We start from the raw sequence: 14,661 nt of genomic DNA, 5'->3' as shown, positions 1-14,661 counted from the left end.
GTAAAATCAGCTAGCGCAGTAAAATCAGCTGGCGCAGTAAAATCAGCTGGCGCAGTAAAATCAGCTAGCGCATAAAATCAGCTGGCGCAGTAAAATCAGCTAGCGCAGTAAAATCAGCTGGCGCAGTAAAATCAGCTGGCGCAGTAAAAACAGCTGGCGCAGTAAAATCAGCTAGCGCAGTAAAATCAGCTGGCGCAGTAAAATCAGCTGGCGCAGTAAAATCAGCTAGCGCAGTAAAATCAGCTGGCGCAGTAAAATCAGCTGGCGCAGTAAATCAGCTGGCGCAGTAAAATCAGCTGGCGCAGTAAAATCAGCTGGCGCAGTAAAATCAGCTGGCGCAGTAAAATCAGCTAGCGCAGTAAAATCAGCTGGCGCAGTAAAATCAGCTAGGCGCAGTAAAATCAGCTGGCGCAGTAAAATCAGCTGGCGCAGAAAAACAGCTGGCGCAGTAAAAACAGCTAGCGCAGTAAAAACAGCGGCGCAGTAAAATCAGCTGCGCAGTAAAAACAGCTAGCGCAGTAAAAACAGCTAGCGCAGTAAAAACAGCTAGCGCAGAAAAACAGCAGCGCGTAAAAACAGCTAGCGCAGTTAAAAACACCTAGCACAGTAAAAACACTAGCGCAGTAAACACCTAGCACAGTAAAAAAAACTAGCACAGTAAAAAAAACTAGCCTTGTTAAAACTGCAGGTAGAGTGAGAATAACACCTTATAAAGCATGTGGCCGGCTGATACAGAGATAGTGTGTTTTTTCTGACACATCTCTCTCTCACACACACAACACACACGTTCTCATTCTCTAATCGAGGGTCAGGGTGATAGGAGAGACTCAAATGGCGAGGCGCGACGGAGGGGGGGGGGTTGTTTGACTGTTTGTTTACAAGTAATTGGGCCACAGACTGTACGGACGGCCATCTCAGATAACACACGGATTATAGTGAACGAGGGAGGGGGGAGGCGGGCAAGGAGGGGCTGGAGAGGGCGAGAGAGAGGGAGGGAGGGATGAAGAGAGAGAGAAAGAGGTAGATGGAGGGATGATGAGATAGAGGAGATAGTGGGAAGAAGGGTGGAGTGAGGGACAAGGAAGGAGAGAGAGAGAGACGGTGGAGGAAGGGAAAGAGGGAGGAGGAGGATGGGAGATGTTTGGCTGAGGAGGAGAGAGAATGAAGGATGGGTTGGGAGGAAGGGGAGTGGATGAAAGGGAGGATGGATAGAAGAGAAAGACCCTGGGGGGAAATGGTATCCGATAATTAAAGAACTGTTGTCTTGCAGAATGTGCTCGTCTTTATACTATGTGCTACGGAGTACATTCCCAATTAAATATTACATCCGATAATATGAACACAAAAGAGCTAACGATATACGTGCCCTTGCTTGCTAAGCTTATTACTGTCAAAGTAATGAATAACATAACTTATACCCACCAAATATGCACATCCATTATGACGCCATAGTCTGACAAAGACGACTTATATGGATACTAGTAGACCAAAGCTTTTACTCTCTGACCAGTGTGTCCAAATGTGGCTCTTTAACACTGACCCCAGACCAGTGTGTGAGGGTTATACAAACATGACCCAGCATAGCCTCCTTAACCCTTCCTGCATAAAGAACACAGAGTTCAAATACATACGGGGGGGGGGTGCATCTCAATAGTCTAAAGTGGCTTCCTCCCATCGTCTCCTCTCCTTGATCTGGACTCATCTGAGAAGCAAGGCTAGGTCAAAGCAATGTGAAGGAAACCTAGGATGACTCTAGTGTGTCACTTGTGCAGTTTGTTTTAAAAAAAAGCGAAGAATATAAAGACAAAGTGAGGAAGCTACTTTCTACTATTGAGATGTGCCCGCCCGACTATTGAGATGTAGGACTTAAACAGCGCTCTGGATCAACGGAGGGAAATTCATTACATTCCTCCATCGCTGCCCATCACTCTTTCCCACCAGCGCTTTTTTCTTATGTTTGTGAAAATTACCGCACCATGTCATTCTCCTCGACCCCACTCTCAATTTACTGTCTCGGCTGATGTTCGCAAAAGGCGCTCGAGAATGAGGTCGTCATTTTTATTTGGTTGGGTCTCTAAAGCTCTTGGGAACACGTACAAAGAGGAGAGAAGCTTGAAGTTCATCCAACTCCCGCCTTCTAGCTGACAGATGAGAGATTAGTGGTTCATTAAGTTTGACAAGTTGACGGGCATGCACAGAACCAGCCCTGAGCCAATGAGAGTTGAGTCTTGCAGGGGGAAGAACACCCAGAACCAATATAAATACAATTATATTATCTAGCCTGTTGCCTAGTCACTTTATTCCTAGTTATATGTACTAGAGGTTGACCGATTATGATTTTTCAACGCCGATACCGATTTATTTGAGGACCAAAAAAAGCCGATGTCGATTAATCGACCATTCCGATTAATAGGTCGACCTCTAATATGTACATACTGTATCTACCTCAATTACCTCATACCCATGCACATCGACTCGGTACTGGTACCCCAGGTATATATCCAAGTTATCGTTAATCATTGTGCATTTATTATTACGTGTAATTACTTTTCTATTATTTCTCTATTTTCCTTCTCCCTGCATTGTTGGGAACAGCCCATAGGTAAGCATTTCCCTGTTGGTCTATCTGTTGTGTGCAAAGCATATGACAAGTACAATTTGCCATCATTTGAATAGGTATGATAGAAATAGTATGGCCCGGTGGGTGGGAAAACAACCCCAAGCCCCTTCTTCCCCTTCCATGTTGGCAGATCTGAAAGTATTGGATAGATGTAAGCACGGTTGCTTACACCTTTCAATTCTTGCAGATCTGCAAAGGGACAAGGGCTAGGGAAAGGAGCTAGGTGTTGATTTTTGGACTGGGACAATCTGACTTGGTAGGACACAACCTAGCAGTCTAAGGCTACGCCCTCAACGACAGAAATCTGTGAAAGTTAGATAGGGCTAGGTGGGAAATGAATGACGTTTAGAAGTCCTATCAGATGAGAAAACAGAACATCAAGAAGAAAGCCATTTTCTTTCAGCCGACTCGGATTTAGCTACAGTCTGAGAGCTGCTGCTGCTGCTAAGCAAAGAGAAGGTTACCACAGAGACGATTTGCATGTAGCATTTTTCAAATGTCACGCCTCAGTCAGAGCCAGACCATAATAAACAAAGTCTCCGACGACAACCGCAAAACACCCATAGCCTCACTGAAGCTAAAGCACTATACCACAGTCCGTTTCATTCAAGTGGCCATGGTGTCTTTCTTGATAAATTCATCCAAACCCACTTTCTGCCATTGACAGGTATGGCTTCCCATAACATCAAACGGAGCGTGAAATTGACATCAAAGGAAATGGAGACTTGAAGTTTCACCTGGATCTCTTTTTTTTAACAGGTTTGTTTGTGCCGATCCTTAGCAAATCAAAAGGTTTCACTAGAACTAACATTTCAAAAAACCCTCTGTTTCTACCACTCCTAAACTGGATTGTCAGCTTTACTGGTTTCCTTTGCACCCACCCCTACATTAGAGGAGTGGGGTTTGGGTTAAACATTTCTCTCGCCGGGGTCTCCTCTCCAGTCAAGAGAACAGGGAGGGCATCAGAGCAGGAGCATTAAGGACAAACTTCAATCAGCGCTAGGCAGAGACCGGGTTTAAAGAGCAGGGAAGTACTGTAGCTGCATCTTTCCCAGCAAGGAGCAATGCTGCATTAACGTAAGGAGAAGAGGAGGAGGAAGACAGTATTTATTTCTCTCTTTCTGGCACATTCATCTACGCCTACTTCTCTCGCTCACACTCTTTCATTTTCTCTTTCATACACACACTTGCACATCCTATTCCTCTATTTGATCTCATTCTTTCTGTCTCACACACACACACACACACTCTCTCCTTATCCCTCTCCCTCTATAGGGGTCTACGGACAATGTGCAAACATGGCCGACAGAGCGTAGCACAGTGTTGCAATGTCGTTTTTCGTCATAAAAGGGGTGGCTCCTTGTAATACGCTCTGCATTCAACTCAATTTTTTTTCCTACCTGGAAATTGAGAACCGACATATCATTCCTTGCGAAGACTGAGGGGCAGTATTGAGTGAGTTCTGCAACGGAAGTCCCACCCCGGTGTCTACATCACATCTTTTCCAGTATCCCTTCTGGTATAAATACAGAAGCGATGGGCATTCTGCTACTTAGCCTCTACTACTTGCAAGCTTCCTTTTTTGTGCTTTTTGAACACCGATACTGAAATCAAAGAAACATAGAGAAAGATTCGGGACCGGTATATTCGGAATCTGAAAAGGGTGAAGGAGAGGAATGGGGCTGCCGCAGGTGCGTGTCCCACCGATTGTCAGACAGTTGGATTGGCTTCTTGTTCATGTGAAACATCATCAGACAGATCTTATGTTTAGCAGACCTAGTTAGAAGATGTGAAATCAGCTCTTTTCTGGATGGGAGAAATTGTAAGTGGAAAATATTCAGTGCCTGTGTTATAAGATTAGCAGGGCTAATGTGTGTGTCAATTAGATCGGGATGTTTATGAAATCCGTTATTTTGGGGAAACATGTTTTTAGATTGGTTGAATTGTATTCTAACATATTCGCCATCTGCTTGTAGGTGTTGGAGGAGGGTGGAGTTTGGACAGTCCAGAGATGGAGCTGAGCTCTGAGGGCCCATCTACAGGTGGTTCATCGCCCCTTGATTCATCATCTCCCCGGCCTGGTTCATCACATTTCCCTCTTGTGATAGTAAATAAAGATCTAAAAGTACTGCAAATGTATGTCTGCTTATTTGTACTTGTGGCAGAAAGTATTACTGTTTTGAAATCAGTCACTCAGTACAGCTGTACTGCTTTGTACATGAGCTATGTGGATTAGGTTAATGTCTTGAGGGGGGGGGGGGGGGGGGGGGGGGGGGGGGGGTGTCCTTGTTGTCTACAGCTGGACACACCCATTTACTATAGCAGGAAGGTGAAAGACCTGTCTCTTATACACATCTAGATGTGTATAAGAGACAGACACAACACAAGGTTAGGTAAATGTCTTGAGGGTCTAGCCTCACAATTATTTTTAAATAAAAAAACTAAAACAAGGATGAAGTCATCATAGTACTCTTTATTGTGATTTGTCCAAACAGCAAAACCAAGTGTGAGGCACACAACAGGAGTCAAACCGTCATCAACCAGAAGAGAACGTATGTGTGCACCTGTTTTCTAAACCACACTCCAACATTTACAGTAGAGTGCCACGCGTGATCGCAGCATCCTGGAAAGACACCTGGCCTGCTGGTGTGAGGAAGTAGTCCTTGAGGTCCTTGAGGTCTATAGCAACTCAAAATAGGAAAAATGCCAAGGCGGGTGAATACTTTCGCAAGCCACTGTATAAGTTATAACTCGTAATGATACTCTGCTGTGTGCTGCCACGCGCCAAAAACCGATTGGTCACAGACAGCATTTCTGCAGCACTTACAGGTGAGCTGTGAGTTCTCCCTTGCGAGATGCGAGGGGCAAGCCGCTGAAGCAAGTCGTCAAACCGACATCCGAATGTATTGAAAATGTCTTTCCTCGTCAATGCTTCGCATAGGTTGGACAAGAGACGTTTATTCCCCATTGTCCCCTCTTGTAGTACTCAGTGGAAGAACTTGCCATTTTCTCAGTCCTTTTTTTCCTTTTTCTCCTCCTGAGTAGTTGTTGCAGTTCAAATCAAAAAGAGACATGTTTGTTTCCGTGGATAAAAAGTAGTGGCGTAAAGCACAGAACAGCAGACTAGCCTGACATGGAGCTAGCATTTGCAAACAGGCACATAACACGGAAGTTCAAATGTCGGCGCTAGCTAGAGTCAAATCGAGTGGCTCGGCCCCTCTTGCTTGGTAAGCTACGCTTGTTCCCAAGCCCCCTGGTGGATATACACTATACAAGACGGACTTCCTCTCTGAGTGGAACCCAACGGATAGAGTCTGCTGGCCCATCCACACACATAGCTCAACTGAGTGGAGCTCGTAGCCACCTTTTGGTGCATTGGTATCCCCACTCCGTCTCTCCTGACAGACGGACGTACAGGCAGACAGACGTTCCAGATAACAGGCAGACAGACGTTCCAGATAACAGGCAGGACACGAACCAATCAGCAGCGAGCGCAGCTATTCCCTTCCCACCCTACTGTAAGTATGAGTTACTAACTAAGACTGTATCTCTCTCTCCTCTGGTATTTCCCAAAGACATTCTTATTTCATCTTCTTGATTCATTGCACTGGTGCTTCCAGTGACGCTAAATGCTACAGGCTCAAACACCAGGTTTGAATAGGTGATTCGCTGATAAGAGAACCAGGAAACAATCTCTGCTCTATGCTGCACTAACGACATTACCTAAATGCTTACCACTGCAGTAGTGGCAAACTGATAACCTGCTCGCCATGTTGTCCTAACGCTATGGCTATCTAATCCCTTCCGCAGGGAACGGATCCATGCAGTATAGATTCCCAGATTCCATTCCAGAGAGGGTTTCTCAATAGATCAGTGGGCTTGGATCTATGTGATTCGCTCTAGTTCATTCGTCTCTAGCGCACAGTGAAGCTACTGAATGAATATAGACTCGCTGTGCTGACGGAGGGAGCCTGGCTCTGTCTGTCAGCTTACACCCTATTAGGAGCAGTGATGGAGTGTGTGTGTGTGTGGTTTGGGTTTTCCTAGGAAAACAAGGAAAAGTGGGGACATTTCGTCGGGCCACACAAGGAAAAGGGCAATTTTAGGCTTAGGGGTTAGGTTTAGAGTTAGGTTTAGGAGTTAGGGAAAATAGTATTTTGAATGGGAATCAATTGTTTGGACCTCAAAAGGATAGTAACACAAACATGTGTGCGCACATGCCATATTTGTCTGTGTGTGTGTGTGTGTGTGTGTGGTGTGTGTGTGTGTGTGTGTGTGTGTGTGTGTGTGTGTGTGTGTGTGGTGTGTGTGTGTGTGTGTGTTTGGTTTCACCTACATGTGTATTTTCCTGCTTAGGGCATATGTGTGTGTATGCATACATTTATATCTACCCATATGTGTATGTGTGTGTTTGCAGAAGCGATAAAGTCCATTCCTGGAATGGCTCTGGCCTTGTGACCCTGCCGTCCAGCCCTCCAGCCACACTGAGGTTTGACTGGGGCCAGTAGAGTAGTCTAGCTAGTGGACAGGGAGAGGAGACAGGGCTAATGCATTTACTGGAGTGGAGACAGCTCACTCCCTGCACCTGATCACATTACAGCCATAGAGAGGAAAGAGAGAGAGAGAGAGATAGAGTGTGAAGACGAGAGGGAGAGAGAGGAATTAAGAGAAAGAAAGACAGGGCAGAGACATATCTAGGGAGAGACAGCAGGGGGAAATATATGGGGTAGAGAAAGAGAAAGGGAGGAACAAAGAGTGCAAGAGAGAACAAGAAAGAGAGGGAGATGGGGCAGAGAAGCTGAAAGCCGAGAGAAATAGCAGGAGAGAGCGTGAACAGCGAAATAATGGAAGAGGGTGTCAGAAAGAGAGAGAGAAAGAGTCATTGCGACAGAAAGAGAGAGGAGAAGGCTCTGGTTACTGCAGCCCTGCCAGCCTGACTACACCGGACAGGCTGGTGGGTCCACGGGGACAGGGGTGACAACCAGGGGACAGCTGGAAACACAGGGACAAGGATGGGCAAACTGGCCAGAGTGTGGGTAACCTGAACTGGGGTGTGAGCGTGGGATATGAGGGGTGGGTGTGGGTCCGGAGACATGGGTATTGGGTGAAGGAGCAGCAGTAGTAATAGTAGTGGATACCGAGCTAAGGATAGTCCTAGGAATGGAGCTATGAATGGAGTTGGCTAGGAAGTTGATCGTGGAGACTGCTTGTAATGTAGGGCGTAGGGTCAGAGGGAAGAGTGTGTGAAGAGTGAAGGAAATGACTGAAATAGGCTAGGTGGTGTGTAGAGGCAGTGGGAAGGACAGAGTGTGTTGGCTGGGTGTAGTATGTAAAAAGGCAAGAGGCAGAGAGTAAAGCAATTCAAATGTTCTCTGAACACAACATGCAAACTGAGGTACAGGGATCACAGTGTAACAAAGCATATAGGTCTAACTCCGGGTTCAAATACATATCAAAGCAATGTGTGGTCCTCTATAGGACAACATGAAGAAAAATATACAAGTGCTAGTTTGAGCACAGAAGCGTAGCCTAGCTTTGGGCCAGTAACCCGAAAGGTCACTGGTTCAAATCCCAAAGTTGACTAGGTGAAAAAAAATCTGTCAATGTGTCCTTGAGCAAGGCACTTAACCCTAATTGCTCCAGGGTCGCAGTCAATAATGACTGACCTCTGGCCATGACCCCACTCTCCGAGTGTCTCAGGGGGAGTGGGATATGCAAAAAAAACGAATTTCCAAATCACTCATGTATAATACACACGTCTACATGAAATAGGGCAAATGTAAGCACCCACCTAACTATTATTAATAATAACATCCCAAGAGCCCATATAGCCAAGCGTCAGAATAGCATTTAAACAGTATATACCTCGTAGACAGTTTCAGAGCGAGCAGCTGGGAGCAGCATCCAGTCGGTCTCATTTATCATAGGTGTAGCAGAGACAGGGGACTCAACACCAAACCGGCCTCAGCTAGCTCCCAGGCTATCATTAAATAAGAGATGAACAGTAGAACTCAGGCTAGCCACATACCTACACTGACATCCCAACACACACATAGCACACGTACACATGCATACTGATGCCACAACCCCATTCACCACACACACACACACACTGCTGCTACCGTCTATTATCTATCCTGTTGCCTAGTCACTTTACCTCTACCTATACGTACATAGCCACCTCAATTACCTCGTACCCCTGCACATCGACTCGGCACTTCCTGTATGTACCCATGTTACTTTAACACGTTATTGTTATTCGTTATTAACTGAATTTATTTCTCCTTGTCACCTTCTATTTTTTTTTCTATTATCTTAACTCTGCATTGTTGGAAAAGGGCCGGTAAGAAAGCATTTCACTGTTAGTCTACACCTGTTGTTTACGAAGCATGTGACAAATACATTTGGATTTTATTTGACTTATTCATGGTGTTCAGTATATTCCTAAATTGCCTCTGGAAGGTATCTGGGCCTGGGTAGATTGTCTGGGTTTGGCCCACAGTAGTAGATACCACCACACCCTTTCATATAAGAGTGTTTTTTTATTGGGTGCAATTGTGTCAAGTGCTAAGGAGTGTAAGGATACGTGGTTACTGTTGATCCTAGGGCTCCTCCGTAGCTCATGTCATGTTGAGCAGACGCTAGCTACATAAATCAGTTAGGATTATGCTAACTTGGTTGTCAGTCATCAGTATGGTACGAGGTGAAATGAAGTCGTCGCCTTATAAAAAGCTGCCCACTTGTCTGTGGACTAACAGGTGTTGACTGAAGTCGGAGCGCAGCTGAAGTGGGCTCAACCAACCTCAAAAGGAGGCAGGTAAGGAGGAGTATTCTGAATCAGAAAGTGGAAAATCACAGTATAAAGTCAACCCAGTTTGGGAGGTTAAATCCACCCCTTTCAAATCCCAATTGAACCCTAACACCAGACTATATGAGTGAATAACCTCTGAACCATGCCCCTAGCCGTCTGTCAACGACTCAAGCCACCCAATGGGACATTAAGACCAATGGTTTAAAGCAGTCCTTTCCCTCATAGACAAAAAAAAGACTAATGAACACACCTTTACGTGTATATTTAATAAATGTATTCTATTTTTGTCTTGACATTTCTGAAAGACAAGACTTGCTGAAGGTCAACTTCGCCTAATTGTACGGAACATTAAACATATAGTGTAAGGAGCACTTAGTTTCACATGTCCCCTTTTCCCTAATCCCTACCATCCATAATCTCTGGATACAGAGTTGTGGGTTCACAAAGTCAAGTGGAGGCTATCAAAAATGGGTAAACAAGCGAAAAACAGAGAGAGAGAGAGGGGAAGGAGAGTCTTATCAGCAGAAGGCAGGAGTCTCCCTCTCTCCATCTCCTCTAGTCTCTCCCATATTGTCAAAGGCTTTCAGCTCCAGTTGGCTCGGACAAAAGGGAGTTAGGACGCCGGGGGCTTTTCCCGCTATGATCGCCGTGGCTCTGGCCCGGCTGGATAAACGGCCCGATTAGGCCGGTGAATGGCACCCATTAAGGACATCCACACAAGTAGAGCCAGGGCCCCCGTGTGGGCTGGTGGTAAGACAGCGTGGGCCTCCGGGGCCAAACGGCTCCACATCAGGAACCTGAGAGGCACCTGACAACCTGACAGGCTGGACTCTCCCACTCAATATACACAGATCCAAAGGAGAGGGATAGCTAAATGCAAAGAGTGGGGGGGAGCCTGCTTAAGACATAAACAATTAGCCAAGGACTGTGAGGCAGTAGAGCTAGTAAGTCTTTCTTACCAGAACATTTAAAAAAGGTAACAAAATATACAAACGTGGGACTGCAAACAAGTCACTTTTTTGTTTTTTGCCAAGCATAACTGATTCTGTTTAGCATTTCAAAAGAATGTGTTTACCACTACAGTGTAGCCAGACAAAATAGACAACCATCTGAGAAGCAACCAGACATAGTAACACGCAACCACCTGGCATCACCACTGGGTGCTATGAGGTCAGCTTCCTGATAGGGGGCAGTAGAGCAATAGAGAGATCACTGGTCCACCTCTCTTTTTAGTTGAATTAAATGAGACCCTCTTTGACTCAGAGAGGGCAAGACCTTCTCAATCCCTCCCATGAAATTTGGTTGGCGTGTCTTACGCCATCTTGTAAAAAGGCAGGGGGGGGCAATGCGTAAACGCATGAGTGTGGGAAGAGTGGGAAGTGTAGGCAGGATGTGTGTGTGTGTGTTTATTGCTGTCAGTACAGCAATGCTGTTAAATAAAGTCAATCTCAGCCTCCAGTATTTATGCTGCAATAGTTTATGTGTCGGGGGGCTAGGGTCAGTCTGTTATATCTGGAGTATTTCTCAGGTCTTATCCGGTGTCCTGTGTGAATTTAATTCTCTCTCTTTCTCTCGAAGGACCTGAGCCCTAGGACCATGTCTCAGGACTACCTGGCCTGATGACTCCTTGCTGTCCCCAGTCCACCTGGTCATGCTGCTGCTCCAGTTTCAACTGTTCTGCCTGCGGCTATGGAACCCTGACCTGTTCACTAGATGTGCTACCTTGTCCCGAACCTGCTGTTTTGGACTCTGAATGATCGGCTATGAAAAGCCAACTGACATTTACTCCTGAGGTGCTGACCTGTTGCACCCTCTACAACCACTGTGATTATTGTTATTTGACCCTGGTGGTCATCTATGAACGTTTGAACATCTTGGCCATGTTCTGTTATAATCTCCACCCAGCACAGCCAGAGGAGGACTAGCCACCCCTCAGAGCCTGGTTCCTCTCTAGGTTTCTTCCTAGGTTCTGGCCTTTCTAGGGAGTTTTTCCTAGCCACCGTGCTTCTACATCTGCATTGCTTGCTGTTTGGGGTTTTAGGCTGGGTTTCTGTACAGCACTTTGTGACATCGGCTGATGTAAAAAGGGCTTTATAAATCAATTTGATTGATTGATTGATTGAATGTTAAAAAGAGGGAGGGGCGGTGATTAAAAAAAACAAATCAAAAAGTGGGAGTAGACTGATGGGGAGAAGTACTTGCAGTAAGAGTAGAGTTCAAGAGGAAGACAGGAAGACTAAATAAAGAAAGGGAGAGAGAAGGGAGTGCAGGAGTGTGGGAGAGACACAGGAAGAGGGGAAAAAGAATGAGGGAGAGAGCTCGGGATGGAGGTCAAGAACAAAATGACAGCGACAGAGGGAGAGAGATGGGAGTGTGGGAGAGGGAGAGCAGGACCGGAAGAGGAAAAATGGAAGGAGAACAGGAGAGAGAGAATGATCTAGAAGGCTCGGTCTCAATTCACCTTTTTTTAAACAGAGACACAGAGGAGTTTGTTCTGGACTGGAACACGAGCCGCACACACCACATGCTCTCCAGGGGTACAATTTCACAGCCCCTAATTACAGTGGGGTGTAGGATTTCTTATTAGGGCCTGCCAACATCCCAACACACACACTATTATACATGCACACAAACACACGAAAGCATACACATACGCACTCACAGAAACACACCTATTCAAACAAAACACACTTACACAAGCATGCATTCAAGTACACACCCATGGTCGAACTGCAGGAACACTAACTACAGTATAACTACAGTACAATTCAAGCCTCTTATTATGTCAGGGCCATGCCTAGTTTCAGTTCATTTATAGAAAAATCACAACTATTTCAGATCCATAATTCCTATATGCATGTAATAATGATGATGTTGTCCTTTACTGTACTATATAGACTACAGAGACAAAAGTATGTGGACACCCCTTCAAATGAGTGGATTCTGCTATTTCAGCCACATCTGCTGTTGACAGGTGTATAAAATCGAGCACACCGCCACGCAATCTCCATAGACAAACATTGGCTGTAGAATGGCCTTACTGAAGAGCTCCGTGACTTTCAACGTGGCACTGTCATGGGATGCCACCTTTCCAACAAGTCAGTTCGTCAAATTTCTGCCCTGCTAGAGCTGCCCCGGTCAATTGTAAGTGCTGTTATTGGGAAGTGGAAACGTCTAGGATCAACAACGGCTCAGCCGCGAAGTGGTAGACCACACAAGCTCACAGAACGGGACCACCGAGTGCTGAAGCGCGTAGCACGTAAAAATCGTCTGTCCTCGGTTGCAACACTCACTACCGAGTTCCAAACTGCCTCTGGAAGCAACGTCAGCACAAGAACTGTTCGTCGGGAGCTTCATGAAAATGGGTTTCCATGGCACAGCAGCCGCAAACAAGCCTAAGATCACCATGCTCAGTGCCAAGCGTTGGTTGGAGTGGTGTAAAGGTGGAGCAGTGGAAACACGTTCTCTGGAGTGAAGAATCACGCATCACTGTCTGGCAGTCCGACGGACGAATCTGGCTTTGGCGGATGCCAGGAGAAAGCTACCTTCCCCAATGCATAGTGCCTAATGTATTTTGGTGGAGGAGGAATAATGGTCTGGGGCTGTTTTTCATGGTTCGGGCTAGGCCCCTTAGTTCCAGTGAAGGGAAATCTTAACGCTACAGCATACAATGACATTCTAGTTGATTCGGTTCTTCCAACTTTGTGGCAACAGTTTTGGGAAGGTATTTTCCTATTTCAGCATGACAATGCCCCTGTGCACAAAACAAGGTCCATACAGAAATGGTTTGTCGAAATCGGTGTGGAAGAACTTGACTGGCCTGCACAGAGCCCTGACCTCAACCCCATCAAACACCTTTGGGATGAATTGGAATGCCGACTGTGATCCAGGCCTAATCGCTCAACATCAGTGCCCAACCTCAGTAATGCTCTTGTGGCTAAATGGAAGCAAGCAATGTTCCAACATCTAGTTGAAAGCCTTCCCAGAACAGTGGAGGCTGTTATAGCAGCAAAGTGGGGACCAACTCCATATCATATTAATGCCCATGATTTTGGAATGAGATGCTCAACGAGCATGTATACACATACTTTTGGCCATGTAGTGTATTTATGTATATATATTACTGTATATTCCTGTACTGTATCTACAGTGTACAAAGGTTACTGTATATTCTGCACTGCAGTAGCAAACAGTGGTCTTTTTATTAATCTCTTTTTATTCCTCTCTTCTCCCTCTCCTTGAGTACTTTTTGGGTCATGAATAATGGCCTATGCACTGACACCGTCTTCCACATGGCAAGGCCGTCGTCATGGGAACATCCGTTTAAGCTGAATGGAGAGGTACATCCTTTTGCCATTACACCCCCCTCCCCAACGTCCCTGATATGTATACCTCAGTGCTTCAACTAGAACTAAAGCAACTCTGTAAAGTATTCTACTAGTACGTGTTTATATATATATATATATATATATATATATATATATATATATATATATATATATGTGTGTGTGTGTGTGTGTGTGTGTGTGTGTGTGTGTGTGTGTGTGTGTCTCCTGAAAGTCCCTGCTTCATTTCCACTCCTCTCTTTTCACACACTCCCTCATTTAGATTCACTGTACAGTGCAGGTTTTTTCTTTCCTTTCTCAGGGAATCCTCCAAAGTAAGAAAAAAGAGAAACTAGGCCATTAAGCTGCGGTAAAGCCTCTCCCTTGCCTGAAGTATCCCCCTCTCTCCCTCCCTCTTTCTCTCGCTTTGTCACCCTCCCTCCTGGCCTCTCTTTCTTCCTGGGTCCTTTCCCTGCCTGAAGTCCTACCTTCTTCTCCTCTTTCTTCTTCTCCTCATCTGTTACCCCTTCCTAACTTTTCTTCTTCTCTTTCCTGCTGTCTGCCTCTCTCCCCCTCTTCGTCCCTCCCTCTATCTAACCGCCATGTCTTGCCTGTCCTGTACTCCCCTTCAGGTCTCCCCCTCCCCCCCATCCCTACCCTATCTAGTTCCAGGTCCTCCTGGGTTAATCTCTTGGTGGACCAGATGCATGGGCTCATTAACCTGGTACAACCTACTAAGAGGCTGCAGCCTGCCTGAGCACACAGCCAAGGAGGACAGGAGAAACAGAGAGAGGAGGAAAGGCATTTGGGGGGAGGGGGGGGGTGGCATTGAGAGAAAGAGGTAGAGAGAGATGGAGAAAGAGAACGAGAGAGCGAGAGAGGGACAGAGGGCCATGGAGGGTGGG

At 45.9% G+C, this 14,661-nt stretch overlaps 1 protein-coding gene and 1 long non-coding RNA gene across 3 annotated transcripts in view; one reads left to right on the top strand and one right to left on the bottom strand.

Annotated features, from left to right (window-relative positions):
• The window catches only part of ext1c (exostoses (multiple) 1c), a 69,166-nt gene that overhangs the window by 44,024 nt on the left and 10,481 nt on the right, over positions 1 to 14,661 (bottom strand). The window lies entirely within an intron of this gene.
• LOC111955853 (uncharacterized) lies at positions 3,568 to 4,748 on the top strand. The gene is made up of 2 exons (XR_002876165.1): positions 3,568 to 4,311; positions 4,597 to 4,748. It is a non-coding gene; the product is annotated as an uncharacterized lncRNA (long non-coding RNA).

Source organism: Salvelinus sp. IW2-2015, linkage group LG31 (genome assembly GCF_002910315.2).
Source record: "Salvelinus sp. IW2-2015 linkage group LG31, ASM291031v2, whole genome shotgun sequence".
NCBI lineage: Eukaryota > Metazoa > Chordata > Actinopteri > Salmoniformes > Salmonidae > Salvelinus > Salvelinus sp. IW2-2015.
This window is presented reverse-complemented; position numbering and strand designations above follow the sequence as displayed.